Here is a 5,000-nt window from a genome sequence, read left to right on the forward strand (position 1 = left end):
GCCCCGGGGAACCGCTTACCCCGGGGGAGGAGAAGGCCGAAGACGACTAAGAGGCACCGCGCCTCACCCGTGCCATCCCCGGGTAACGGGGGCCGGGAAAAGCCGCTCAAGGCTCGACGCCCGCGGCCACTTGCCTTCGGCTGCCGGCCGCAGGGACCGGCCGCCCTTTTCTTCCCGCTTGCGCGGGCTCCAGCTTAGGGCTGGAGAAGTTCGGAAGGGCGAGGCGCCGCCACCTCGCCCGTACGAGTGCAGACCTTCCCAGCGAGCCCTCCTGCTACCAGGACTCGCGCCAGCAAAAAAGAGGACGAGGCGCCGCCGCCCCGCCTGCACCATCACCGGGCCCTCGGGGGCCGGGGCAAGCCGCGGCCGACTCGAGACCCCCCGGCTGTCTGCATTCGGCTGCCGGTGTTTCTGCCCGCTTCGCGGGCTCCAGCTTAAGGCCGGAGAAAAAGGACAAGGCGCCGCCACCTTGCCCGTCTCCATCACACGGCCCTCGGCAGCCGGCGGCAGCCCTGGTGGGCTGGGCACTCGCGGGCACCTCTGCCCCGGAACGGTGCCAGCACCCGCCTTTGCCATCATCGGGCCCCCCGGGGCCGAGGGAGGCTCGGCTCCCCCGGCCTTCCAGCGTTCGAGTGCCGGCGACCGCCACCGGCCGCCGGTCTTTGCCCTGCCCCGCGGGGAACCGCTTCTCCCGGGGGAAACGAGGACGAGGCGCCGCCGCCTCGCCTGCACGCCGCAGTCCCGTCACCGGGCCCGCCTGACACCACCAGCTGCCCGCGGAGGGCTCGCACCGGTGAAAACGGGACGCCGCCGCCCCGCCTGCGCCGTCAGTTGGGCCCTCGGGGGGCCGGGGGGGGGAAGCCGCGGCAGGCTCGGCACCCCCCGGCCGTCTGCGTTCGGCTGGCCGGGAGCCGGCCGCCGCTCTCTCCGCCCGCTTCGCGGGCTCCAGCTTAAGGCTGGCACAAAGGGACGAGGTGCCGCCAACCTCGGTCGTCCCACCAACCGGGCCCTCTGGAGCCGGGAGTAAGCCGCGGCAGGCTCGACGCCCCCCGGCCGTCTGCCTCCGGCAGTGACCTTCACCATCACTGGGCCCCGGCTGGGTGCGTTCGAGTCTTTGCCCTGCCCTGCGGGATCCGGCCTTATGCCTCGTGCCGGTCGGCAACGGCCGCCGGAGCCGGCCGCCGGCTCCGGCTCTCCGCAGCTCCCGACCCCTCGGACACGCTGGGCTGGCTTGTCGGGCAAGCGCTGGGAGATGGCCGGACCGAAGAGACTGGAAGCTGGGCCGGACCACCGAGGGAACCGCCACGACGGCCGCCGAGCACCCCACTTTGCTGGCAGAACCGCGGGCCTTGCAGCCGCTGACGAGCGCTGCTCTGGAGACGAGTCACGGCTCGCTCCTATAGTACGGACCGGCACGTCCCCGCCGCCGGCAAGCTCCAAGAGCGGCGCCTCTGCGCACCGGGGAGGCGCGCCAACCACGCCGACTTTTACGATGACGTAACTGGAGGCAGCGAAAAACAGCGACCCCTTCGGCAGCTCCGACGAAGCAGCGGGGACAACACGTCTACCCCTCGGCCCCGGCAAGGCGACCAAGTCCCGCCGGAGCCGGGTAGACTTGGCCGCCCTTATCGCCGGACGCTACGCAACCAACAACCCGCGGTCGCCGGGTACCGCAGGCGGCCCCACGGGCTCCGAAAAGGGGTAGACCTGACGGCCGCCGCCGAGCCCGGAGCCGGGTAGACATGACGGCCGCCGCCGGGCCCGGAGCCGGGTAGACCTGACGGCCGCCGCCGGGCCCGGAGCCGGGTAGACCTGACGGCCGCCGCCGGCCCCGGAGCCGGGTAGACCTGACGGCCGCCGCCGGCCCCGGAGCCGGGTAGACCTGACGGCCGCCGCCTGGCCCGGAGCCGGGTAGACCTGACGGCCGCCGGCGGCCCCGGAGCCGGGTAGACCTGACGGCCGCCGGCGGCCCCGGAGCCGGGTAGACCTGACGGCCGCCGGCGGCCCCGGAGCCGGGTAGACCTGACGGCCGCCGCCGGCCCCGGAGCCGGGTAGACCTGACGGCCGCCGGCGGCCCCGGAGCCGGGTAGACCTGACGGCCGCCGGCGGCCCCGGAGCCGGGTAGACCTGACGGCCGCCGGCGGCCCCGGAGCCGGGTAGACCTGACGGCCGCCGCCGGCCCCGGAGCCGGGTAGACCTGACGGCCGCCGGCGGCCCCGGAGCCGGGTAGACCTGACGGCCGCCGGCGGCCCCGGAGCCGGGTAGACCTGACGGCCGCCGGCGGCCCCGGAGCCGGGTAGACCTGACGGCCGCCGCCGGCCCCGGAGCCGGGTAGACCTGACGGCCGCCGCCGGCCCCGGAGCCGGGTAGACCTGACGGCCGCCGCCGGCCCCGGAGCCGGGTAGACCTGACGGCCGCCGCCGGCCCCGGAGCCGGGTAGACCTGACGGCCGCCGCCGGGCCCGGAGCCGGGTAGACCTGACGGCCGCCGCCGGGCCCGGAGCCGGGTAGACCTGACGGCCGCCGCCGGCCCCGGAGCCGGGTAGACCTGACGGCCGCCGGCGGCCCCGGAGCCGGGTAGACCTGACGGCCGCCGGCGGCCCCGGAGCCGGGTAGACCTGACGGCCGCCGGCGGCCCCGGAGCCGGGTAGACCTGACGGCCGCCGCCGGGCCCGGAGCCGGGTAGACCTGACGGCCGCCGCCGGCCCCGGAGCCGGGTAGACCTGACGGCCGCCGCCGGCCCCGGAGCCGGGTAGACCTGACGGCCGCCGGCGGCCCCGGAGCCGGGTAGACCTGACGGCCGCCGCCGGCCCCGGAGCCGGGTAGACCTGACGGCCGCCGCCGGCCCCGGAGCCGGGTAGACCTGACGGCCGCCGCCGGCCCCGGAGCCGGGTAGACCTGACGGCCGCCGCCGGCCCCGGAGCCGGGTAGACCTGACGGCCGCCGCCGGCCCCGGAGCCGGGTAGACCTGACGGCCGCCGCCGGCCCCGGAGCCGGGTAGACCTGACGGCCGCCGCCGGCCCCGGAGCCGGGTAGACCTGACGGCCGCCGCCGGCCCCGGAGCCGGGTAGACCTGACGGCCGCCGGCGGCCCCGGAGCCGGGTAGACCTGACGGCCGCCGGCGGCCCCGGAGCCGGGTAGACCTGACGGCCGCCGGCGGCCCCGGAGCCGGGTAGACCTGACGGCCGCCGCCGGCCCCGGAGCCGGGTAGACCTGACGGCCGCCGCCGGCCCCGGAGCCGGGTAGACCTGACGGCCGCCGCCGGCCCCGGAGCCGGGTAGACCTGACGGCCGCCGGCGGCCCCGGAGCCGGGTAGACCTGACGGCCGCCGCCGGCCCCGGAGCCGGGTAGACCTGACGGCCGCCGGCGGCCCCGGAGCCGGGTAGACCTGACGGCCGCCGCCGGCCCCGGAGCCGGGTAGACCTGACGGCCGCCGCCGGCCCCGGAGCCGGGTAGACCTGACGGCCGCCGCCGGCCCCGGAGCCGGGTAGACCTGACGGCCGCCGCCGGCCCCGGAGCCGGGTAGACCTGACGGCCGCCGCCGGCCCCGGAGCCGGGTAGACCTGACGGCCGCCGCCGGCCCCGGAGCCGGGTAGACCTGACGGCCGCCGCCGGCCCCGGAGCCGGGTAGACCTGACGGCCGCCGGCGGCCCCGGAGCCGGGTAGACCTGACGGCCGCCGGCGGCCCCGGAGCCGGGTAGACCTGACGGCCGCCGCCGGCCCCGGAGCCGGGTAGACCTGACGGCCCCTCCGTGCTCCGGGTCCGGCTGGACCGGGCTGCCGCCGTCTCCCGTCCGGGGGGTGTGTGGGGAGGTGGGGAACCGGGGGGGTGATTCGAGATTTAAGCGGGTCTGATACAAGGGCCACCCTGTCCCCGTCTTCCTGCCCGCGGTGGGCGATGGGGAGTGGGGGCATGCGTGCGTGTGCGTGCGTGTGGGCGTAATTCCCCCACCCCCCGCCCGTTTCTGGGATTTAAAGGGCTTTTAATGCAGGAGAGCGAGCACTGCGTCACACAAGAGTTATTGTCCGTATCGGTTTCCGTAGGGAAAAAGAAATCAATCAAATTCTGGTAAAATTAATTTTCTTTTAGCACGGCTAGGTGGACGATACCCCCGGAAAAATAAAACGGGGCCGATTGGAGAATCTCGATAACGCTCGACCTGCTTTGTTAAGACGCGTGTACAAATACTCCTCAATCCCCTGCGCACCAAGAACTGACCCCGGGTAAATTAAGGTCAAGGTCAAGTGACTAGCGATTCGGTGACCGACGTTTCTATCCCTCGCTTAGGACCGAGGTATTCGACGACGATGAATGAATTCCTTCGTGCGGAAATGAAGGAAATGAATCGACGTTAAAAATTAAGGAAGACTTAATTTATCGAACCAATGAAATAAACCATTGGGTTCATTGAAGAGATCCCAAAACATAAACATGGCTATGGACACATCAATAACGAAGGATCGGATTTCTTTACCAAATCTGCATTCCTCTCTTTCGGGCACGCCAAGAGGTGACGGACGGGAAAGGGAGAGAGAGGGAAGGTGGGGCCGATGAGTACCTGTTAGTAATTACTGTTAATTCTTTAATAAAGACGGCTGTAATAGATAAATTTGGCAAGAGTACGTGCAAGAGTTAGTTGTAAATTAAATGAAAATGTGAAGGGTCGCTTATCACCTTTTGAATTAACAATTTGCGCCCGAGGTACCAATCGATGATTACATACATACGTACGTACGTACGTACCTACATACATACATAAATAAAAGTTAAAAAAAAAAAAAAGAATAAACGCGGGGGGACGGGGGACGGCACCCCAACACCGGGCGGGGGAGGCCAGGTCTACCCCCGGGCGCCGGAGACTGCCGCCGCCTGCGGCGTGGGAGGCCAGGTCTACCCCCGCGGCGGGGGAGGCCAGGTCTACCCCCGAGCGGGGGAGGCCAGGTCTACCCCCCGCGGCGGGGGAGGCCAGGTCTACCCCCGGGCGCCGGAGACTGCCGCCG

This window comes from Calonectris borealis, unplaced genomic scaffold (genome assembly GCF_964195595.1).
Source record: "Calonectris borealis unplaced genomic scaffold, bCalBor7.hap1.2 HAP1_SCAFFOLD_115, whole genome shotgun sequence".
In the NCBI taxonomy this organism is placed as follows: domain Eukaryota; kingdom Metazoa; phylum Chordata; class Aves; order Procellariiformes; family Procellariidae; genus Calonectris; species Calonectris borealis.